At 37.1% G+C, this 26,598-nt stretch overlaps 2 long non-coding RNA genes across 2 annotated transcripts; one reads left to right on the top strand and one right to left on the bottom strand.

Moving 5' to 3' along the window:
• Positions 1–7: 7 nt before the first annotated feature.
• LOC120461576 (uncharacterized) lies at positions 8–24,871 on the bottom strand. The gene is made up of 3 exons (XR_005618193.2): positions 24,721–24,871; positions 4,928–5,000; positions 8–2,846 (listed from the first exon to the last, which is right to left on the bottom strand). It is a non-coding gene; the product is annotated as an uncharacterized LOC120461576 (long non-coding RNA).
• LOC148981339 (uncharacterized) lies at positions 17,878–20,491 on the top strand. The gene is made up of 2 exons (XR_016168451.1): positions 17,878–18,654; positions 19,615–20,491. It is a non-coding gene; the product is annotated as an uncharacterized LOC148981339 (long non-coding RNA).
• Positions 24,872–26,598: the final 1,727 nt, after the last annotated feature.

Below are 26,598 nucleotides of genomic sequence, written 5' to 3'. Positions count from 1 at the left end.
GCGGGAATGTAGCAAATCAAACTTTATTAATGAAACAGAAGATCAATGGGAATAATTTCATTTTTAATTTTCATAGTTTTCAGTCACATGACCGGTGCGGTAACTTGCAGTGTTATTTTAGCAGTTCATTTAGTTTTATTCATATGTTGATTTTGAAATCAGTTTTATTTAGTTTTCGTGGTCATTTTAGTTTTGGACAATTTACATGTTGTTCTTTTATCATTTTTCTTGTGATTTTTTTTTTGTAAAAAAAATATTGGTATTTATGTTTAATTTAGGCTGTAACCTATTACATTATTCATATAATTTAGCTATGTTTTAGTTTAACATTTTATTTCATTTTAGATAATAATTCTTGAACTTCAACTTATTTCAGTCAACATTTCGATTTTTTTTTTTACATTATAGGCTATATATAAATAGATAGGCTATACTAGTATTACAAACCCATTGCAGTCAAGTTCAGTTACTCACGAGTTCACAATTAAAGGTTATTAATCAAATGGTTTGTACAAGACACGCACACGCGTTCTGCGGAGAAACATACATCATGGGGAAATGCAAGCGACATTTCTTACAAGACATAATTTCATTTCATGATCACAAACAATCAGATTACATAATGATTTAGTTACTTCTGCAAGTTTTCCATAACATAATAATAATAATAATAAAATCACAATGACATTTATTGAGCAGCTAAAATACTGCCGTGCAAGGAAGACCTTAAGTTCAATTTTGGTCAAAATGAGTTTCAAAAGCAGAGGGAAAGCAAAGGCAGGAGCCCTTAACATCAGTTACAGTCCTTGTACCGCTGCACTTAAATTAAATAAAAAGTGAAAATAAAATTGCATGGGTACTAGTAGGCCTACAAGTGTCCTCGTATAGCATACAAGGAGGTGCCAATCTGACAGTCGGTATTAGTGGGTGACCATGCAGACGTCCGGTTTACACAAACCACTATGAAGTTGTACCGGTTAAACAGTTGGAATGCCGACAGCTAAACGGTGTAAAAGTGTTACTGTAGGCTATTGTAGCTAGGCTATATCACTTGGTAGCTCAATGTTGTCGGAAAAACACAGACGTGAATAAAGGTTGCGTTTACTTGCACTGCAAAACTCGTGGTGCATTCATAGTTGACTTGTTGTAAAATACCCCTCTCTCATTTTGTTTTTTTCGTTTAACATTTAAAAAAATAGTAATTATTCAATATAAATTATTTAGAATAATTAATGTTTTATAAGTCAAACTAACATTTAGCCTAATGTACAAATTGCACAAGTATTAAATGTTACAACTTTATTCAATTTATTCACCTCTTCTTTCGTTTTATTTTCTTAATTTAATACATTTCTTAAATCAGTTTGTTAGACTGCCTTCTTTGTAAACTGCCATAAACTGACTATCAGGATAATCAATCCTAACCACATAAAAATTGTGAGCGAGAACTAGTCTGTGCATGTGGTAGCTACTAAATACATTTTAAATTCTGTCCAGAAAAAAAAAATGAATACAGAATTTTTTTATTAATTCTAGAAAACTACATTGGGTTGACGTTTTGTCAGAAAATGGTAAATGGTATTTTGATAGCCAAATCAAACCTTTCACATGTAAGAAATATTTAAGGTTACTTTAACGGTATCTTAAAGTGTTATTTTACAAGTAGGCCTACAACGATAACGTTTTAAAATGATCCAGTAAAGATAATAGCCTTTTATTTTATCCTATGATGTAATATTAAACCATAGCCTTAAAATAACATTTGAGTTCTGTCTAGGCTATCAGAAATGTTTGTATGTTGATAAAAGTCAAAATGGTCAATAAATTAGAAGTTAAGGTATTTTGCCTTTGTATGACCAAATTATTGTTTTGCAGATAATAAAATAGGCTACAGTAACTTGCGAATAAAGTCAAAGGTCAAGTTTGAGCTAAAAAAAAAAATATGTAGATAAATATATTCATTATGACAACTATACTATACTATACTATACTAAATTTTCCAAAAACAGAAGCGGAAGAGAAATACAATGCTGGATAAAGTCGTAGTTTTTATTATTTTTGGACCAAAATATATTTCCGATGCTTAAATGATGTCACATGGACTACTTTGATGATGTCATATTTCCTTTCTGGACAAGGACAGTATACCGTACCTGCATTTACAATGGAGGGACAGAAAGCTCTCGGACTAAATCTAAAATATCTTTAACTGTGTTCTAAAGATGAACGGAGGTCTTACGGGCTTGGTACGACATGAGGGTGAGTTATTCATTTTTGGGTGAACTAACCCTTTAAAGAGATAGCTGGATGGATGGAGAGAACATGGTTAACAATGCCCAATGTTCTGTTTCGCTTAAAGGGATAGTTCACACAAAACTTTAGATTATCATCATTTACTCACCCCCAAGTTGATCAAAACGTGACTCTTTCTTCTGTTGAATACAAGAGATATTTTGAAGAATGTTGATAACCAGACAGGTGATGGCTGCTGGTGAGTAAATTATGATAATTTTCATTTTTGGGTGAGCTATCCCTTTAATTGTAAGTGAAATAGCAGAAGACAGAACTATCATATAAACTCCACACAAATAGGGACTGGTCCACTCCTAAAAAAAAACAAAAAAAAAAACAAAAGCCTCCAAAAACGATATTGTCTTTCTCAGGCACTTTGGGTAAGCGACATTATAGATTTGATACATTGAGTAGAGCAGGCTAACTCCCAGGGAAACGTCAACGCCCCTCATCTTCAACTCTCCATCCATCTTAATGGAAACACTGCCACTGGCCAAAGGGTTCCCATTCTCGCAGTCCTTTAGGACGATGGCTGGGGTTGTGTGTGGAGGATCCTGCGAAAACAAACACATACAGTATTTTATGGTGATTTATTTAAATTGATTTTTTTAAAACACCACATCTAAAATGAGCATAGTTAGGGTCCTATAGTTTCAGCAATGCAATGCATCAACCCGATCACACTAAATGCGTCTTTATAGCGCAGTGTGTTTATCGTGCAATTTATACGCTGAAGTGAGTTTTTACGTGCATAGGATACGCATTTGGTTACGCCGCCTTCACACTGGCAGTTGAAATCAGCTCCGATGCGGCTGCGAAACGACCGGAAGTCATTCATTTCCTATGGAGATTCGCAGACCGCATGCGAATGGGTCCGAAACGGGTCCGACCGAGTGCGGTGCGAAGAAAATCGTGTCCGTTGGTCATCCGGATGCGTTCAAAAAATTTGAACTCCTGCGAAAAGCTACGGACGGTTCCTATCCGACAATTCCAGCGGAAGTTGAGCGTTGCTATGGTACTGATATACAAACCTGAATTATTAACTTTTAATATAATAAATAACGATTTTATAACGATAAGTTTTCATGTCATTTTTAATTTTCATGACTTTCTAACGTTTATAAGGGCAATTAGAAGGTAGACATTGAACTATTGACCACTATATCACATTTTTTAGCCGACCTGACATGTCAACGTCCTGAGCAACTTTCCTCACGCAGCATAACCCTAATCAGAGAGATCATACAGAACTGACAGAATCAAACTTTAATCTCTCCGCCATTTTTGTTCTACCCGCGTCCGACGCTTCACTGAGTAGTACGACGTCCGCTGGGAACGTATCGTATTACGGAGCTGATTTAAACTGCCAGTGTGAAGGCAGCGTTAGGGTTTGGTAGTGGTGTGGGGTGTGTGTGTATACGTTTGGGTAGAATTAGTGGTGTGGGCTGTGTGTGTTACACGCAAATGAACTGCGTATCAAATGCACGCGAAAACTGCGTCTCATATGCACGTAAAACTCATTTTACACAATGCGTGTTGTGTTGATGTTGTATATACATTGTACTAATTAAAGTTAATTTATTAAATTAGCCTACAATAAAAAACGGCACAAAAGGTCAATGAATCCGTATCAGAAGAAGTGCAAAGTAGCAGCTAAAGAATAGTCCTCCACCAAATTACCGGTAATCTGGTTGGCCTACTTGGCGAATCTGACGGGGGAAAAGAAGAAATGATTCAATGAAAAGTCATTTAAAAAGCAGTATTTTATTTTCCTTTTCCTGTAAAAAATCTTAAAATTGATTTAAATTGTAAAAACGTTTGCCATTACAACATTCACACAACATGAACTGGATGTCATCTTTGGGACTGGTTAGGCCTATCACGACCTCACTCGTGCGAATTCATACGATTTGTCTAAACCCACGTGACGGTTATGTTTAGGGGCGGGGTCAGGGGTAGGTCATTCGTACGAATTCATACGAATTGGCCAATTCGTAAAATATGTACGATTTAGCAAAAATCGTACTAATTTTTACACTCTAAAAAATGCTGGGTTGTTTTAACCCAATTTTGGGTCAAATATGGACAAACCTGAAATGTTGGGTTAAAAATGTAATGTAAAAATTTAACCCAACAGCTGGGTTAGTCCATATTTGACCCAAAGTTGGGTTAAAACAACCCAGCATTTTTTAGAGTGTACGACTGAGGTCGTATGAATTGTTACGAATTAGCCACCTCGTAAAATTCGTACGAATTCCCGTGAGATCGGGTTGGATTAAATATGTAAACATTTACTTAAAACATGGCAATCCCATCAGAAATGTGTATCATAGCAAGGGAAGCACACAGCAAGCCGATTAGTACCAAAACCAAAACATCAAATCATTAGCTGCAGCCGCATGACACGTCTGAGGGTCTTTTGGTTTCTTTTCAGTGACTATAAAAGGACTGATGAAGGTGACATGAATCCCCTTTCAGTGCCCTATAACGTTACTTCAGCAGAAGAAAGACAAAATGACAAAAAGGTTCTCAGACTTTAGATCAGTAACGTTAAATTCTAATTTTAAAGATGAAAATCATACTTAATACTTTAATCCCAGTGTAGGTTTTCGAACAGTGGGTAAAATTGACTTACTGTTGTTGGTGAATGGCCCGGGTCTTTCTGTTGGGTGTTCTCCCCCGATAAAAATCTTATTTCAATGCTTGATCTAAAAAAAAGAACAATCAGAGTTTATTTCAATAGCAGTTTTTTGAGCTTTAATATTCATAGACACTTAGTAGGCTACATGTCGAGATTTGATTCATTGTAGGGTTGTATTGTATGCATTACTTTTGATTTATTAATTCAAAAATGGCCAAATTGCGTTACGTTCCGCTTGAAAAAAGTGTACCTTTTGAAAAGGTACTGCCCCAGAGATTTCGTACCTTTTTTTCTGAGAGTGTAGGAGTTTGCGGTTCCCATTCAGGGAACTTCGAGCTGCGTGTAAACGCCGTGGGAACGCCTCTGCGTGACGAGTCATGAAGCACATATGAAATCTGTCCAATGGCGAGACGGAACGTCATAGGCGGGGTGACGTATCGACCAGGAAACTATAAAGCATCCCCGAAACACAAGCGCAACAGCTTCTGAGTCTTCACAAGCGCTCTATGTATGAATTTTGTCTGTCTGTCTAATATTGTATATTTATATATATTGATATGGCGAGCAAACAACAGCAGAAAGTGTGTTCATCCCTGCCCTTGCTTCATCACGGGTGGGGATACACACGATCTGTGTGTTGTTTGTTTGGGAGTGCAGCATGCTCAGTCGGCTCTCGAGGGGGCCGGCTGTGCACTGCGAGTGTCTGCCCATGAAGACACTTCGCTCCCACCGGACACTCTTCGAGGAGAGTGGTTCGGTGCGCGCTCCCCGCGGCTCGGGTCCCGCTGCTGCCGAGGCACAGCGAAGGCTTGCGTCGTGGGGATCGCAGATGGATCTATCAGCGGGGATTGAGACGGGCCCCGCCCTTTCTCTGCCCTTACCTGGTAGATCCAGTGCCTCAGTTCTCGCTGCGGGAGTCCGCGTTGCGGTTTTTCCTGCCCGGGCTGAGGCGCCATCACTTCAATTATCCAGTTCTGAGGAGCTGGATGTTGAAAGTGTGGATGCAGAGTCTATGGACTCAGTGGAGAGCGAGGGAAGCTCGTTTGCCATCCCAGTCTCCCGCGAATGTAATAAAAATAAGGGAAAAAAAAAAAATGGAGGTTTTTGACTCGGGCTGTGGAAAAATTAACCATTGAATGGCCAGTTGAGAAACAAGAGTCGAGAGAGTAAAATGGATGAGAGATTTTTAATATCACACTCACTACCTCCATGCCGGTGTTTGCCCTTCTTCCCCGATCTACACACCGAGGTGTGTAGATCGTGGAACAAACCAGTGTCAGCTAGAATTTTGACACACCAGACCTATATACTATGTATGCTAATATTGCTGGGTCTAGGAGATATGAGTGAGGGGGAGGTCGTCGGCACTGACGTGATTAATGAGATACTGCGTCAGGCGGCAGATATTTCTCTCCGTGCCACCAAGGAGACGGCCAGATCAGTCGGCCGCTCTATGGCAGCCCTGGTGGCCACGGAGAGGCATCTGTGGCTAAATCTGGCTAATATGAAGGAGAAAGATAAAGCGTTTCTCCTGGATGCGCCGCTGTCGTCCGGAAAAAAACAGGCAGCGGCGCTCCAGAAATGTCTCCCCCTCCGTACTCATCCTTCGGGGGCTGCTGGGCGAGAGCAGCCCCGCCCGTCGAGAGAGCGTCGCGGGCTCCTCCCCAGCAAAACTGGGCTGAGACGCGGCGTTCTCAGGCGAGGTCTTCCCGGGATAGAACCGATCTGAGGACGGTTATTGTCGCCAGGAAGGCTTCGTCGAAGAAGTCCTGACGCCACTGGTGTCAGGCTACTGAGGGTGGTCCCCACCGTGAGACAGAGGTGTTCGCCGCTGAATCCGGCGCCCGCTCTCTCTCGGTGCCCTCAGGGGTTCGTTCTGCCAACCCTGCCTGTAATGGGGGGTGCAGACGGTCCCAGCGAGCGATTTCCCGAGGGACGCTCGTTTGCTCCGAGGAGCGATACAGAACGGTCGTTGAACCCTGCCTGTGCGCGGTCACAGGGCGCTGTTTCTGTTTTTAAAAACTACTCCAGAGGCCAGTCTCGAGAGACTGGTACCCTTAGTAGAATTTCTGGTAGAATGGGGAAGTCTTCCAAATATATCTCGTTGGGTCCTGCAGACTATCGAACGCGGGTACGCGATCCAGTTCAGGTCGCGTCCACCTCGTTTCCGGGGGGTTTTGCCCACAGTGGTGACCCCCGAGCAGGCTCTGGTTATGGAACAAGAAGTGAAAGCTCTGCTACTGAAGGGGGCGATAGAACGAGTTCTTCCTCCCGACAGAGAGCTGGGGTATTACAGCCGGTACTTCATTGTTCCAAAGAAGGATGGGCGGCTGCGTCCGATTTTAGACCTGCGCCTCTTAAATCGGTCAGTAGGGAAGCTCAAGTTCTAAATGCTGACTCTCAAGCAGATCGTGTCACAGATCAGGTCCGAGGACTGGTTTCGTCACGATAGACCTAAAAAAAGACGCGTACTTCCATATCTCCATCCTTCCGCAACATCGGAAGTTCCTGAGGTTCGCTTTTTGGGGCGAAGCGTACCAATATCGGGTCCTTCCATTCGGCCTAGCGTTATCTCCTCGAACCTTCACGAAATGCATGGACGCGGCCTTGGCCCGCTGCGTCTCCAGGGCATTCGCATTTTAAATTACATCAACGATTGGTTGATTCTGGCTCAATCGGAGCATCAGGCGATTTGGCATCGAGATGCCGTCCTCGCCCACATCAGAAGGTTGGGGTTGAGACTCAACGCTAAGAAGAGTGTGCTTTCGCCAGTTCAGCGGACCACTTTTCTAGGCGTGGTATGGGATTCGACGACGATGCAGGCACGTCTGTCGCCGGCTTGTATAGCCTCGATTATCTCGACTGTCAAGCAAGTGAAGCTAGGCCAGTCACTCACTGTAAAGGAATTCCAGAGAATTCTGGGTCTGATGGCAGCAGCATCCAACGTGTTACCGTGCGGCCTGCTGTACATGAGACCACTACAGTGGTGGCTCAAGACCAAGGGGTTCTCCCCGAGGGGAAAGCCGCTCCGCAAGATCAAGGTCACGCGACGTGGTCTCCGTGCCCTGGCTATGTGGAAAGAACCTTGGTTCCTGTCCCTGGGACCTGCGCTGGGAGCCCCGTGTCGCCGGGTAACGGTGACGACGGATGCCTCTCTCACGGGCTGGGGAGCGATCATGGGTGGTCGCTCGGCCCGCGGGTTGTGGCAAGACCATCATCTCCGATGGCATATAAATTGTCTAGAGATGATGGCGGTGTTTCAGGCTCTGAAACACTTTCTCCCAGACCTCAGAGATCATCATGTTCTTGTCCGGTCAGACAACATGTCTGTGGTCTCTTACATAACCACCAGGGGGGTCTGCAGGGACCCGTTCTGCTGAACCTGCCTGTGAGGGTGGGCGCAGACGGTCCTAGCGAGTGGTTTCCCGAGGGAAGCTCGTTTGCTCCGAGGAGCGATACAGAACAGTCGTTAAACCCTGCCTGTGCGCGGTCACAGGGCACTGTTTCTGTCTCTATAATTACTCCAGAGGCCAGTCTCGAGAGACTGGTACCCTTAGTGGAATTTCTGGCAGAATGAGAAAGTCTTCCAAATATATCTCGATGGGTCCTGCAGACTATCGAACGCGGGTACGCGATCCAGTTCAGGTCACGTCCGCCTCGTTTTCGGGGGATTTTGCCTACAGTGGTATCCCCCGAGCAGGCTCTGGTCATGGAACAAGAGGTGAAAGCTCTGTTACTGAAGGGGGCGATAGAACGAGTTCTTCCCCCCGACAGAGAGTTGGGGTATTACAGCCGTTACTTCATTGTTCCAAAGAAGCTAACGATATACGCCTCCCTCACGGGCTGGGGGCGATCATGAGTGGTCGCTCAGCCCGGGGTCTGTGGACTTTCTCCCAGACCTGAGGGGTCACCATGTTCTTGTTTGGTCAGACAGCACATCGGGGGTCTTTTTATAGACCATCAAGGGGGTCTGCGCTCATGTCCATTATTCAGGCTAGGGCCAGATCCTTCTGTGGGCCCAGGGGAAGCTTCTTCTTTGGCGATTTTATATCCCAGGATATTTAAATCGGGGAGCAGACATCCTGTCGAGGCAGGGGCCGAGGCCCGGGGAGTGGAGACTCCACCCCGAGGTGGTGGAGCTCCTATGGAGTCATTTCGGTCATACCGAGGTAGGCCTATTTGAATCCAGGGACTGAGACACTGCATGCTGTGGTTTCTCTGTATCCACCAGCCCCTTTGGGGTTGGATGCGATGGTACAGGAGTGGCCGAGGTCACCCCTGTACGCATTTCCCCCGATTGCTCTGCTCCCAGGAGTTCTGGAGAGGGTTCACCGAGTCGGGGTCTTTCTACTGTTAGTAGCCCCGCGTTGGCCGGCCCGAGTATGGATGCGGGTCGATACTTCACCCCCGCCCAGATCTATGGAGGTTGTGGCTTGGCCTCTGAGGGGGCCCAGCTCATAGAATCGGGTCTCTCGACTGAGGTCGTGGAGACCATCCTCCAATCCAGAGCTCCGTCCACGAGGAGATTATATGCCTTGAGGTGGCAATGTTTCACCTCTTGGTGGGGAGAACACCAGTTGGACCCAGTTAACTGCCCGGTGTGGCGGTGCTGGAATTCCTTTGGAGCATTTCTCCACAGGGTTATCCCACTCCACACTAAAGGTGTATGTGGTGGCCTATCTGCTTACCACGTCCCTTTGAGTGGAGCTTTTCACGGGAGATACCCATTGGTAATTCTTTTTCTTCGTGGTATTGTGAGGTCAGACCAAGAGAAACTAATCTGCTCTGCCCTCTGAGGGCTCTAGATGCTTATGTCCACAGAGCTGCCCTGTGGAGAAAGCCTGAACAGTTATCTGTTTGTTTTGGACCTCCGAAGAAAGGTTGTCCCGCATCTGAGCAGAGGTTGAGTAAGTGAGTGGTCGAGGCCATCTCATTTGCATATGAGTCCGCCGGTCAGCCTTCTCCTTTGGCTGTCTGGGCTCACTCAACCAGGGGTATGGTAGCTCCGCTCCAGGGGCGCAGGTGCTTTCGTCTAAATATGTGCCTGATTTCATACAACGGACACCTGCTCGCATGGCGGCGTTGGTATTAGCGTTCCCACGGCGTTTACACGCAGCTCGAAGTTCCCTGAATGGGAACGTCTCTGGTTACGTATGTAACCCTAGTTCCCTGAAGGGAACGAGACGCTGCGTGTCTATGCCATACTCCCAGCATGCCCGTGAGCGCTTGCTTCAGTCCTATCAGAAGCTGTTGCGCTTGTGTTTCGGGGATGCTTTATAGTTTCCTGGTCGATACGTCACCCCGCCTATGACGTTCCGTCTCGCCATTGGACAGATTTCATATGTGCTTCATGACTCGTCACGCAGAGGCGTTCCCACGGCGTTTACACGGCGTTTACACGCAGCGTCTCGTTCCCTTCAGGGAACTAGGGTTACATACGTAACCAGAGACGTTTTGTCGCTGTTTGCGCAAACACAGACACGGCGGGGTGAATTTATGAATGAAAGTTATTTCACAAAACTATGTTCTTACGAATCCTCGCGCTTTTTAAAATGGGTATTGGTCGTGAGATAGTGTTGGTTACGGAGATCTTTCACATTTCCTAGTGGGCATGATTCGCGGATTAACTGCTAATATAACCATCAGAGTGAAAGTTGATCATTTCGACGTGTATTGTCTTGCCAATTTACACATTCGAACAATTTTGGCAGCTTGATTTTAGTCCGATCTGATTTTGTTTTGACAAGGACGTATTGTCCTTTATGGACGTGAGCTTTGTTTTTAGATTTGACACTGCATAAAAAATATGTTGTTGTTAATAATCAATATAACCATGACGGTAAAACTAAAAAAAACTGCTTAGCATTTAGAATATGAAAAATAATTAGGCTACTTTTCTTTTTTTTCTCATTATAAAAACCTTGTGTTATTATGTAATCAAATCAGGCTTTAAAGAGTTACAATTCTGAAAAATTAATGATTATTTAGGCTAGTAATTATGATAAGAACTAATGATGTTAAAACTTTTTTTAAGAAAAAAAAAACAGAAAAACAGCAGTAAAAGAAAACAAGTTTCTGTTTATTATGGTCATTTGAGTCCACAATGATATCATAATTTTGATATCGTAACAACATGGGGTTCACGGGAATATCCTTTACTCTCACTCTCAAAATAGTTAGCATGAGTTCAGTGAATGAACCACATTAGCTTTCTCAAAAAAACAAACAAAAAAACAAAAAACAAAAAAACAATACACAATTGAACAAACAAAACAACAACTAAAAACAATACAAATTAACAATATATAAAATGTAAACAATCATGTTTATAAGTTTCTGGGTTTCTGAAATAATTGAAATATTGAATAACTGAAATATTGAATAACTGAAATATTGAAAACGGGTTTCTGGAGCTTCAATAAGTTTCAGTAAATCATTATTAATTCTTTTACTTACTAAATTACAAATCTTCTGGAAGGCCAATTACACAAAGATAATTTTTTTTACCAGTTTTAAACTGAGTTTAAAAAAGGCAAAAAACGTGTAAAAATATATTTAATAGCTTAATATGTGCACATTAATATAAATTTTATAGTTCTTTGGTCTACTTTATGCATATATTTACATTATTTAAAACTATATATTGTAGGCCTACATTATTATTTGTGTTTGTATTTTTGGCACAACTTTCATTCTGAAGAAAATAAACAATAAACACCTTCAGGTTTAATTAATATATTAGAAAATAATAATTGCCATATGATTCTGCACTAAAAAGTGTGAAATGAACTGGATTTATTAGTCTAATATAGGCCTATTATTTAATATCACTGAAACAACCTAAATGCATTAATATAGACAATAACTATCAGTTAGAAATATAAAAGTGTAGCGGATAAATCGATAGGTTTATCTATATGGTCTGCTATTTAATCTACACACGTTGGTATTAATGCATATGCGTTGGTTTTAAAGGATAAATGATCTTCGATATTAACAGCTTGACTGTTGACAGTGAAGCGTTTCTGACGCGCGTCCACTCAAAAAAATGAACTAGGGAGGTTGTGCACTTTACATAATATATTTTTATATAGTTTACTTATAATAATTGTGTTTTTTGACTTTACACGTTTTTTTCTATTAAGGTCTATGTAATTGTGTCTCAACTTGGCAGGACAAAATCCTAATGTGTTGTCTAAACACAAACCATTTATGTTAAGTAAAAAAAGTGTACATCCAGAGGGTGGCAGTATAGTCCGAGCCGACTGCCATTTTGCCCGAACTTAATTTTATTGTGTTCAATCTGCTTAAATCTACGAACAACTTAACCCTCAGGTGCTCTTCGTTTCGGAGTCACACTTGTTATCTTCCCGGTCAAAAGTGACCGGACACCTAAAAATGAAACTTTCTCCATCCCAGTAAAACCAATGCAATTTATTTTTGTTCTATAATATTTATTCTTTTTAATTTAGTATTTTGAGGCAGTTTGATTGAATTTATTAATATTTATGCAATATTTATTTTTGCCATGGAAAAGTATATATAATTTTCTAAATATATATAATTTTTTTTAAAAAAATTATGAATGCAGTATTTTAGTATACTATAGAGTCTTGGCCTTCAGAAAAAAAATATTTTTTGAAGAAAATTAGCACCATCTAGTTACAGTATAGAGAAAAAGCGTAGAATCATGGTGTAATCACTAGCCTTCGTTTCGGAGTCACACTTGTTATCTTCCCGGTCAAAAGTGACCGGACACCTAAAAATGAAACTTTCTCCATCCCAGTAAAACCAATGCAATTTATTTTTGTTCAGTTATATTTTTTTCTTTTTAATTTTGTATTTTGAGCCAATTTGATGTTACTTATTAATATTCATGCAATATTTATGGTCCATTTTGCCATTGAAAATAATACAAACTTTTTTTTATATATACATTTTTTTAAGCAGTATTTTAGGTTAAAATAGAGACTAGGCCTTCCCAAAAAAATTTTTGAAGGCAGATTAGCGCCATCTGGTAAGAGTATGGAGAGAAAGCGTAGAACCATGTTGTAACCACTAGATGAAATGTACAGTTCTCTATGGAGAAGCATGTGAATTCCCCAGCTGTTCATGGACACGTTTACTTATTTTTTTTGTTATAGGTGTGTGTGTGTGTGTTGATTTCAGTATTGAAGTTAGTGTCACCCCTTCACTGCTGTGAGCTTTTCCTGCATTATGACTGAATTATTGAATAGATTTCACATATTCTCACAACATTGCTCTATTACAGACACAGTGGTTCATAGGTGTGTGTTTATTTGTGCGTGTGTGCGCCTGTTTGTGATGTTGATGTTTTAGAGTGTCACCCCTTCATTGTTGAGCACTTTTTTCTGCATCATGGCCAATTTGTAGATTGCAAATTGTAGTTTGAAGTTGTAGATTGTTGTTTTTGTCAATTTCCCATTCATTTCCTGTGGTCGGTAATGTTTGACAGAAGAGCAGAAGTGTATCTCATTTTTTTACGACCACTTAAAGTGCTCGAATCATGACCTCAATTTTTTTGTGTGTTCACATATGTTGCCATAAAAGTCACGAAGTTTCGTAATTTTCTGATGAAGCAGTGATTTTTTAGAAATTCAAAACAGATTTTTTAATCACAATTTATTGGTGTTTTTGTGTATAAAAGTGTGTGTGTGTGTGTGTGTGTGTGTGGGTGGGTATGTCTGTTTTGCACTCTTGATGTTTTAGAGTGTCACCCCTTCAATGCTGAGCACTTTTTTCTGCATCGTGGCCGATTTGTAGATTGTACACACAAAAATTCTCAAAGTTTTTGTGTTTTTGTCAATTTCCCATTCATTTCCTATGGTCGGTCATTTTTGACCGAAGAGCACAAGTGTGACTATTTTTTTTTACGACCACTTTACATGCTCGGATCATGACCTCAATTTTTTTGTGTGTTCACATACCCAATGGAATAAAAGTCACCAAGTTTCGTAACATTCCGATGAAGCTGTGATTTTTAACATTTCAAAACATAAATTTTTTCGGTCACAAATGACCGAAGAGCACCTGAGGGTTAAGTTTACTTAATCCGTTTGTGTTGGATTACATGATTGATTTGTGTTGCCTTAACTGAAACTGGGCAGTGCTTTTAGTTACCAGCATGCTTTGCATATGGTTGAATTAAGAGAGAATAAATGTTAAAATTAAGTGTTATTTTATGTTTTTTTGAGAAATTTAGAAAAGGGGAAGACTTGATAGTGTGTAAAAGTGTTTAATGTTAAATTACATTGGAATTATTAAACCATTTAAATTACGGTGGGTTACCATTGTGGAGAAGAGTGGAGCATTTTGTTTGGCTGTCGACTGATTTCAATATTTTCAATTGCTTTGAATGAAGGCGCATGTAAATCTTAGCATTTAAGATGCTAATATGTGCTTCTGCTAGCAAATAGCTAGCTAAAGTCTATATCAATTTAATTAAATGTCACTGAATCAAATGATATATAAATGGATGAATCCTCACGACCAAGTCGTATGAATTCGACGAATGATTAAAAAGTGGCTAATTCGTAACAATTCATACGACCTCACTCGTACGAATTAATTCGATTTTGCTAAATCATACATATTTTACGAATTGGCCAATTCGTATGAATTCGTACGAATGACCTACCCCTGACCCCGCCCCTAAACCTAACCATCACGTGGGTTTAGACAAATCGTACAAATTAGTACGAGTGAGGTCGTACGAATTAGTACGAATTAGACACTTTTTAATCATGCGTCAAATTCGTACGAATTGGTCGTGAGATAGTGTTGAGACTACTTAAATTTGGTAATTTAAAATTACATAATTCTATTATGTTGAAGTTACATGAACAAATTATGTTTGTTTAACGTAATCCATTTATGTGGAACCTGTTGAAAAATTAAAATTAAAGCCAACATATAATTTATATATATATATATATATTACAATAAAAATGAACCATTCATATCTTTTCTTAAAACCAACTTTTATGACAAGTAGGCCTACTCATTTCGGGTAGTCACAATTTAATTTAGCCTACTGTTTTTATTATTGTCTATATTATTCTGCAATTGAGATTACATATGTTATTATTATTATTATCATCATTGTTGTTTTATACCACTTGCGATTATCAATCTAGTATAGTTGTGCAGTTAAATGATTGTAATATTCACTTGTCACTTTAAAATATAAAACTGAATCAAAAAGTTAAACAAACATCTTTAAGATGTTTCCTTAATGTGAAATAAAGAAAACAGTTACAAACTGAAACAGGAAGTGTTTCTGGACCAATGTTGTTTACATCTTGCAAAATGGTCTATAGTATTACACATAAACTATTATTAATATATTGTTATTATTATTATATTATTGTACTTATACAATTATATAATTATACTATGGATTATTTTATTTGCTGTATAGGCTACTGTTCTCCTGGTTATGAACTGAGACTGACTTAGATTACAACTGACATAAAAATGCTACTGTAGAAATAAAACAAATATTACTGATGTTACATTGGCCTGCCCTGCTAATTTTACACAAATGTTATCAACTGTTGGGCAGTCAGCTTAGCTTTAGTATTTTGGTGGTAGCTTCACTATTTCCTGTCTCTCTGTGTGTAGTGTGTGTGTTTTGAGACTCAGGGACTGCTAAATATCAAGGGCTGAGAGGAAATGGATGCTCTGTCCCCATTTTGTTTTTGAACACACATTAGGGGTTTCAATCATTGATAGTCAAAATGTCCCATTATTCCTTTTTGGGGATTATGTTCCCAGTTTTGATCTTGGACATCTGGTCACTTTATGAGCCATTCCACCAAATAACATTTCTGTCCCTGACTATTGCAATGTGTAATTTATTGTGGTGCATGTGTTTTTAGGCAACACAATCAAGGAAAGAGAAGAATCAGAAAAACGCGAAAAAAGCTTCATAAACAAATCACAGAGCAAAAGGTTCTGTTGAAAAAAAAACACACAAAAGTACAAGAAAAGGCTCCAGCGTTTTAAAAAAGAAAAATGCATCAACACATTTTACAAAGGTAAATAAAGAGTGACGACAGCTTCCAAGTGTGATCATTCGGAGTAGTCTTTTGTTTCATGAAGCTCTGGAGGACATTCGAAACAAGAACAAAAATGCACGGGGGGAGAAAGAAAAGCAAATCATTTCAAAAGTGATAACAGGAAAAGTTCTCAAAAAGTACAGAATGCAACGGTTTGTTCTGAACTCACTTCGCTTTTCAAAGAAAAGATGCAAAAATTTGAAAAAATATAAAGGTTAACTACACCTATAGGCCCACAATATTGTAGTTTTAAATAATGTAAATATATGCATAAAGTAGACCAAAGAACTATAAAATGTATATTAATGTGCACATATTAAGCTATTAAATATATTTTTACACGTTTTTTGCCTTTTTTAAACTCAGTTTAAAACTGGTAAAAAAAATTATCTTTGTGTAATTGGCCTTCCAGAAGATTTGTAATTTAGTAAGTAAAGAATTAATAATGATTTACTGAAACTTATTGAAGCTCCAGAAACCCGTTTTCAATATTTCAGTTATTCAATATTTCAGTTATTCAATATTTCAATTATTTCAGAAACCCAGAAACTTATAAACATGATTGTTTACATTTTATATATTGTTAATTTGTATTGTTTTTAGTTGTTGTTTTGTTTGTTCAATTGTGTATTGTTTTTTTTTTTGTTTTGTTTTTTTGAGAAAGCTAATGTGGTTCATTCACTGAACTCATGCTAACTATTTTGAGAGTGAGAGTAAAGGATATTCCCGTGAACCCCATGTTGTTACGATATCAAAATTATGATATCATTGTGGACTCAAATGTCCATAAGCAGAAACTTGTTTTCTTTTACTGTTGTTTTTCTGTTTTTTTTTTCTTCAAAAAAAAAAGTTAACATCATTAGTTCTTATCATAATTATTAGCCTAAACATTCATTAATTTTTCAGAATTGTAACTCTTTAAAGCCTGATTTGATTACATAATAACACAAGGTTTTTATAATGAGAAAAAAAAGAAAAGTAGCCTAATTATTTTTCATATTCTAAATGCTAAGCAGTTTTTTTAGTTTTACCGTCATGATTATATTGATTATTAACAACAACATATTTTTTATGCAGTGTCAAATCTAAAAACAAAGCTCACGTCCATAAAGGACAATACGTCCTTGTCAAAACAAAATCAGATCGGACTAAAATCAAGCTGCCAAAATTGTTCGAATGTGTAAATTGGCAAGACAATACACGTCGAAATGATCAACTTTCACTCTGACTATGATGGTTATATTTAGCAGTTAATCCGCGAATCATGCCCACTAGGAAAAGTCAAAGATCTCCGTACCCCATTTTAAAAAGCGCGAGGATTCGTAACAACATAGTTTTGTGAAATAACTTTCATTCATAAATTCACCCCGCCCGCCGTGACGTCTGTGTTTGCGCATGCAGCGACACGGATTGAATCGCACTCCTATAGGCTACTATAAAGCGGAACGTAACGCAATTTGGCCATTTTTGAATTAATAAATCAAAAGTAATGAATACAATACAACCCTACACGAATCAAATCTCGACATGTAGCCTACTAAGTCTCTATGACTATTAAAGCTCAAAAGACTGCTATTGAAATAAACTCTGATTGTTCTTTTTTTTAGATCAAGCATTGAAATAAGATTTTTATCGGGGGAGAACACCCAACAGAAAGACCCATTCACCAACAACAGTAAGTCAATTTTACCCACTGTTCGAAAACCTAACACATGCACCACAATAAATTACACATTGCAATAGTCAGGGACAGAAATGTTACCCATTTGGTGGAATGGCTCATAAAGTGACCAGACGTCCAAGATCAAAACTGGGAACATAATCCCCAAAAAGGAATAATGGGACATTTTGACTACACTGTAAATGATTTCTGTTGTTTTCACAGGATTATACTGTTTTTCTCAACAGTTTCTTACTGTATAATCTATGTACAGTAAGTTACAGTAGATTTAGTTGTTTTCACAGTATTAAATTGTTTTTTCAACAGTTATGTACTGTGCACACAGTTGACAGTATGTTACTGTAGAATTGCAATGCAATCTGGGAAATTATCAGTTACTGTTAATCTAAATACAGCAGTGCAATTGACCGCGAAAAACACCACACACGGTTCCACGGGTAAAATTGCTAGCCTACTAATGTTATTCTTACATTTAAAATAAAAATGTAGCACTGGTTGACCATTAACAGTCATAATTTATGACATAATTTATGTCAGTGGGGTGTGCATGAGAGCATATTTGACTTTGGAAGAGTTTCTCTGTCGTGTCAGTGGTGCTGCTGTCTTTTCTGCCGACCTGCAACTTCTTCATCTGGTAAGTAATAATTCTTATAATGTGTATGCAAACGGATTCTAGCTAATAATAACTTTAAAGTTATTTAGAATAGCTGACCACGATTTCTATATTCAATTTAATATATTCGACATTTTAATATAATATGTATATGATAGGCTACTCTTCAATGTAGCCATTTGGGATGTTACTGTAAATTCAAATACATTAGTACGAAATGACCGCGAAAAATAACCACAACAAGCTGCCATTTTATGAAGAACTCTTCAGTTCCCTTCCCTCTGTAAGAACACGCAGGCCGTGCATCGCGTCGCTGTCGGTCGGCAACGTTTTCGCCATACATCTGGTTAGTAATTCATATTTTTATGCAAACCATATGAGTTAACAGATTACCGTTAGAAAGAAGTGGCCGCGGAATGTTCGATAACGTCTGTATAAGTCAGACGCGGATTTCTTTTATGTTGATAGCCTTACTTGATTAAATGTGATTTTATTAACATATATTTCATATGTAACCTCTTATACGGTCAAAATGGTCTAATCATTTTGTTATTTACCACGTTAAGTCGGTGGAAGCGCCTGCACGTTCATTATTTTATGACTTAGTGCTACAGGGGTTAGGAATTGATAATCGATAAATGTATCCTGAAATCGGACATCAATCGGACATAAAATTAAAGTGCCGATTCCTCTTATTGATTTTTTCACGCTTATTTTCGTGTAAATCCTGACCTGGCGTTCTGCCATTATAACGTTACCTCAGTGATAAAGTTGGACCGCGGAAAGCGCCCAAGGTGTATGTGTGACATTTACAGTATTTGTTGTGGTCTTTGTTAATCTTTGGTTATCATTAACGACACATACACGAGGGAGTTAGCCTGGTGTTGAACACTTTACTAGCGAACTTAGAATCAACAACAACAAAAAAAAACCCGGGTCATACCAACTACACAAACTGCCTGGGGGTGTTCCGGTAGGAACCATTCACTGCATATACTACAGTATTGTCGGCTATAATATCATTTTTTTTTTTTTACTATGTGTAAACTGACATGTACTCATTTGAAGGGAACGATGCCTTGTCAATCTTTTTTTAAGTCATGTAACTTAGTATCACACAAGCAAGATTTAGCCTACGTTTTCACGTGATCGTAAATGAATTGATTTTAAACAACAGTCCAAACAAGATTTTAGTATTAAGTGAATTACACTTTAGACATCATTTTGTCTGTTTTTGCTGTTTAGCCAAAACAACAACAAAAACGTACTATATTTTAACTGTCTTGTCTGTTCTCCTTTTTCACAGGTGTGAGCTGTGCATGTTAAGAAGACCCCTATCCATCTTGACGACCGATGAATTGTAAATCTAATCTAATTTAATTATTCTATTTATCTAACTACTACTACTATACCTTGGTCCAGTACTGACCCACTGAGAACATTTTAAACGGATTTTTATCCATCTGTGAATTTTGTCTATCTGCAAGTTGTTTAGAATTGTTGTGTGAAAATAAACGTTACAGTACAGTTTAAGGTTTAATTGCATAAAAGCTTGGATAGAAAACTTCCTATTGCAAAAGTTAGAACATAAGTCTGCATATAAATAATTATTGATATCCGTAATGCAAGTTTTTCATGGCACATGTGCATGATGAGGTTGTTTTGTGTTTATTTAATTTTTTTTTTAAAGGACACTGGATAACTTGTCATTTTGTTATACTCATCTGGATTGGTGGTTTACTCGTCAAAGCTTTTATAGTTTATAAGTTTATATGTGTCTCCCAGCCCTGCAAATCTGGTCCCTTAGATAGAAAGCAGCCAAAAACCCTTTAAAATCAGCAACTGACCAGTTAGACAGTCTATCTCAAACCAATAGACAATCTTAGACTAGTTTAAGCTGTTTTACCCCAGCAGGGAGTGGGTGGATGAGTTGTTACGAACTATCTTTCTAATAGATTGATCAGATAGCACCCCTTTAATCTTTTCTATTTTACCTGTTCATGATAATTCTTGCATGTATTTATGCATAATTGTTCATGATTGTCATGCATGATTTTTATTGTATTATATTACATTTTTATTATTAATGTATTTAATTGTATTAATGTATTTAAATGTATATTATGTAAATGTACTAATGTGTTTGAAAATACACAATAAACCTTGTGCAGTTAAAGCTTCAATTGTTCTTTTTTCTATTTCCCATTAACAGTTAAAATAATATTTCTACTGATTTTCTACAGGTTACACAGTAGCACTATAAAATAAATACAATAACATTTCATACTATACAGTATTATTAAAAATTAACAGTGTAATTCTGTACTTTAATATGGTAAGAAATTACAGTAAAATAATGTTATTTAATTTGCAGTATGCTTAACAGTACTGTAGTTAGTGTTACGGTAATTTTACTGTTAAATGAAATACAGCAAGTACTGGATAATTGTTGCCAGTAAGTTACTGTTAATTTGACAAGAAATTTTTTACAGTGTATCAATGATTGAAACCCCTAATGTGTGTTCAAAAACAAAATGGGGACAGAGCATCCATTTCCTCTCAGCCCTTGATATTTAGCAGTCCCTGAGTCTCAAAACACACACACTACACACAGAGAGACAGGAAATAGTGAAGCTACCACCAAAATACTAAAGCTAAGCTGACTGCCAAACTGTTGATAACATTTGTGTAAAATTAGCAGGGCAGGCCAATATAACATCAGTAATATTTGTTTTATTTCTACAGTAGCATTTTTATGTCAGTTGTAATCTAAGTCAGTCTCAGTTCATAACCAGGAGAACAGTAGCCTATACAGCAAATAAAATAATCCATAGTATAATTATATAATTGTATAAGTACAATAATATAATAATAATAATAACAATATATTAATAATAGTTTATGTGTAATACTATAGACCATTTTGCAAGATGTAAACAACATTGGTCCAGAAACACTTCCTGTTTCAGTTTGTAACTGTTTTCTTTATTTCACATTAAGGAAACATCTTAAAGATGTTTGTTTAACTTTTTGATTCAGTTTTATATTTTAAAGTGACAAGTGAATATTACAATCATTTAACTGCACAACTATACTAGATTGATAATCGCAAGTGGTATAAAACAATAATGATGATAATAATAATAATATCATATATAATGTAATCTCAATTGCAGAATAATATAGACAATAATAAAAACAGTAGGCTAAATTAAATTGTGACTACCCGAAACGAGTAGGCCTAATTGTCATAAAAGTTGGTTTTAAGAAAAGATATGAATGGTTCATTTTTATTGTAATAGATATATATAGCAACCTGACATGATTCAAAGGCATTTTATTATATTCATTCATCCATTTATATATCATTTGATTCAATGACATTTAATTAAATTGATAGACTTTAGCTAGCTGTTTGCTAGCAGAAGCACATTAGCATCTCGGATGCTAAGATTTACATGCTCCTTCATTCGGCAATTGAAACTATTGAAATCAGTCGACAGCCAAACAAAATGCTCCACTCTTCTCCACAATGGTAACCCACCGTAATTTAAATGGTTTAATAATTCCAATGTAATTTAACATTAAACACTTTTACACACTATCAAGTCTTCCCCTTTTCTAAATTTCTCAAAAAAACATAAAATAACACTTAATTTTAACATTTATTCTCTCTCAATTCAACCATATGCAAAGCATGCTGGTAACTAAAAGCACTGCCCAGTTTCAGTTAAGGCAACACAATTCAATCATGTAATCCAACACAAACGGATTAAGTAAACTTAAGTTGTTCGTAGATTTAAGCAGATTGAACACAATAAAATTAAGTTCGGGCAAAATGGCAGTCGGCTCGGACTATACTGCCACCCTCTGGATGTACACTTTTTTTACTTAACATAAATGGTTTGTGTTTAGACAACACATTAGGATTTTGTCCTGCCAAGTTGAGACACAATTACATAGACCTTAATAGAAAAAAACGTGTAAAGTCAAAAAACACAATTATTATAAGTAAACTATATAAAAATATATTATGTAAAGTGCACAACCTCCCTAGTTCATTTTTTTGAGTGTAGCCTGCGATTCAATTTGTTTCACAATTAGCAATAAACAATAAATGAATCAACTAACAGTTGCATAATTTTATTATATTAATCATATCCAAGCATATGTTTGTTACACACAGATCTGAAATCTCCTGACATGTGTCGAGTCAGCTTTAATTAGGCTATAGGCTAGTCACATAAAGCGCTTTAACAATATAGACTGTTTCAAAGTTTACAGTGATTATAATAGGAAATTATAGTAACAGAAATTAGGCTTAAGCAGCTCTAGAATAAAGTTATTGTCGAGCTAAAGTTGATTCCGATTGATTCACTTCCTTCGCGACGATCATTAGTTATTATTTATTAGCCTTATTAACATTAGCTGCCAGGAAATAAAATAATAATAATGAATAAATAAAAAATAGAAAAAATACATAGGCCTAGTCAAGTGCTTTCAAAATAATGTCATGTTTTCAGTGCGTGTTTTGTTTGTTTGTCCAAAATATTTACATGTAATTTAAAGTCATTTTTTAAAATGTGAAAAACATTAGTTTGCATTATTTTCATGTAAATAGTATTTTCCCAATAAAAAACTGTATGTTGTTCAACAAATTTCTATCAGTTTTCTACTAATAGAGGTTTCTAAATCTTTCCGAAATAATCTTGAGTATATAGTGACTCTTGATATTGAAAAACAAATAAAAAATAACTTATTTCTGGTGCACAAAATATGAAATCTGAAGCTTAAAACTTGTCAGTCAAAAAAGGCTTAACAGCAATTTTTAAGGCCTAAAACGTATGAAGGCAGAACAAAGAGCATTTTTATATCCTTATTCCTTAATGCTATTTTTTGTTTTAAAACATGAACATTATCAGTGAAAATGCTCCCACAAAGATCATCCATGCTGTTTTCCACTGAATTAGAGTTATTGATCGGATAAAAGCGTAATAATGTTTATATGCATCAACCGAGTTCAGTGGTTCCTGGTGTACAAAAAGTTCAATCTAGTTATTTACAATCTCAATAGTGAGACTTCTATAGCAACATTAAAAAATGCACAATGAATTGTCATATATTTGGGTTTTTTACACCAACATTATCAGTGAAAATGTTCCACAAAGATCATAGAGCGGCCACATGCGCTAGTTTTAGTTTTAACCTTTTTACTCCCACATAACGAAACTTAGTGTGTATAGTTATTTTACTAGCTATATTATAGAGAAAAATATTGTTGTTTTTTTTTAAGATAACATGATTTCTTTCAGACTATAATGTAGGCTATTTGTAGGCCCACATTTAACCCTAAAACCGTATTCTGGACAAATATTGGCAAATAGTTTTGATTTATTTAAAAAAAAAAAAAAATACGTCCCTTGATCTGAGCGGTACAAGACTTGGCTACTTTCCCTAAGTTTTCCTCTTGAACACACACAATTTTTTTGACTCAATTCTACAATGTTAAGTGGGTGAAAATAAACCCCTCCTTTTAATCTTGTATTTGGGTCAAAAATGGGCACCCATAGAAATGAATGGGAAAACTGTAATTTGCATTTAGAGCATTCTAAAATAAGCCAAAATAAGACACCAGGTGACAGCAAAGTCACTTCGTCTTTAGGTTTTAGCTCTTAGAACTTATTGGAATGATATTTTAATGTAGTTAATGTAGTTTTATTTAAAAAAAATAAAACATAAAATAAACAATTTACATAGAAAATATGGTATTTTTTGAAGTAAATAAATTAAAAAATACCCCCAAAATAAAAAAAAACAAACACCATAAATGGATAGACAAAACTTTATCGAAAAATTAGGATCTGAGTCCTCTGTGCCCATATTTACCCACAATTACAGTATTAAGGACTATGAAGTGAGGTTTGAGGGCTACTTTCTGACACGCACACAAAAAAATTGCTATGTTGATTTAAAATGTTGTAGGCCTCTCTCTCTCTCTCTCTCTCTCTCTCTCTCTCTCTCTCTCTCTCTCTCTCTCTCTCTCTCTCTCTCTCTCTCTCTCTCTCTCTCTCTCTCTCTCTCTCACACACACACACACACACGCGCGCGCGCGCGCGAGTTTCCATGTTGGGTACTACATACCAGTTTTTGTCGGTTTAACCACCAAACTGAGAAAGTCTAAAGCGTTAGGTTGTGCCCCTTACTGGTCAAAAACTTACCCTTACTGGTCTTACAAAAAAACTGTCCATTTGTCAAATTTAAATGATATTTTCAGATTTTTGCTGTATGATTAAGTTTAATTCAAATCTTTAGGTCGTTTTCCTGAATGATTTAGTTAACAATTTCCAGCAAACAAACGAACAAACAAACAAACAAACAAACAAAGGAGTTTACAACAACAAAAAAAACTTACAGATGTAAAGTTGAATGAAGAATTCAAGTAGTTCGTTGAAAATCGTATCTTCAGTCTTTCAGCGCGCCTGTCATTCAAAACGAAAGAATTCGATCACGTGAGGAAGCAAGCGAGGGCCAATGAGCAGCGGCACGAGCACACTGTTTCCGGGGCAATTTTTGAAATGGAAATGAAGAAGTGCAAATGCGGAAGTGTAAGGAAACGAAGCTGCTGATCTTGCAAACGTGATATTCCTGTTGGCTTGTAACACCAATAAGCAAGGCAGATATAATAGCCGGTACAGGAAGATAAAACTTAAAATATTAGATAATCCAACAATTATAGAAAAACATTGGAAATTTATAAAATGGCCAATTGCACCCAAAGTAAAAGAAATGCAATTTAAAATTCTTAACAACTACTATCCATCTGCGGAGACACTGAGGGGTAGATTTGGTTTTGAAGTTGACCCTTGCGATTTTTGTCATGAACACCCAGAACAAACAGAACATTTATTCTTCCTTTGCTCAGTTAGCAGGAAGTTCTGGCAAGATGTCCACAGCTGGTTGAAAAATAAAATTAGTGAATTTTTATCCTCCTTGAACCTTGTAAAGAAATCTAAACAAACTGTAGAAGATGTATGTTATGCTGCTGAAAAGTTTTTGATCCTGTAACACATTATTTATTTGAAAACTATGCCTTGTTTTATGTATTACTTTTAATTTATTTTATTTTATTATGATGCCTGGTCTGTTTTTTTGATGTTGTCTCCACGAGAGTTTGTAATAAACTTGCAAAAAAAAAAAAAAAAAAAAAAAAAGATATAATAGCCGGCTACAGTATGGGGAAAGAAACAAAGGGAAGAGTCGAAAAAAGCACTATAGGTAATAAAATGACACATTAATAACTCCTCTCAGAATAGCACGTTTAAATGATTCTTGATCTAGAATAGGGGCATATATGGAAGGAATAGTTGCAGTCAAACATAAACGGTTGAACTTGTCTGAACTTTTAACATCTATTAAAAAACATAACTAATTAATCACACCGTTTTCCTGTAATTAATATAAATTAATAGCACCTAACAGTTTTATATGATAATATTTTACATTGAATCCCCAAATTAACGAAACAACACAGGTAGTAGTATATCTTTCAAAAATGTGTCTTTTTTTATGAATAAAGGCCATCAGTGTCTCTATGAAAATGACCCCAACAATTGTAGCCATTAATTATAGCCATTCTGCATTATGATATAATTGATAGCTATGCATTTTAACATTTATTAGGCTTTTAAAAATATAACAACTTTTATTTCAAGTGAACTTAAAACAATCTTCACATAAACCCATTATAATGTCACATTCAATCATATTCTAAACAATCAAATGCTTTGTAATAGTCAAATAAGGGGCTACAATATAGACTATTGTTATGTCTGCATCTATGCTAATATAACACTGATAATATATATTCTTACAGGAACAGACACAACAGTGAGTAAAGGGAACAACTTGTTCTCCGTTTTATTACTTTGTCAGCATCAGCCAAACAACGTGCAGTCCGGAGCGCCCTCCAGTGGCGATACGCGAGAATGAATTTACCTAAAAAGATCACAGTTCCTCCTCTCTGAGATTGGTGCCTTTTGGGTCATATCATTTTTTTAATACCTCAAAGAGTTATATTTCTGATCATTTCATGTTATAGTGGATTAGTCAAACCTTTAAGAAAATGTATTTTCCCATCTCAGGCATGAAATTCTAATCGATATTGAGTGTTTTTTTCTTACTGAAAGTTGTTTTGAAGTTCAACCCCGTCACAGACCACTTGGACCCTGTTTATGTGATTTAAAAATATTTTCAATTAAATTCTTGTAGAAGCTTTTTCAATGAGATGTCC

The sequence above is a fragment of the Pimephales promelas genome, chromosome 5 (genome assembly GCF_988280905.1).
Source record: "Pimephales promelas chromosome 5, fPimPro1.hap1.1, whole genome shotgun sequence".
Classification (NCBI taxonomy): domain Eukaryota; kingdom Metazoa; phylum Chordata; class Actinopteri; order Cypriniformes; family Leuciscidae; genus Pimephales; species Pimephales promelas.
This window is presented reverse-complemented; position numbering and strand designations above follow the sequence as displayed.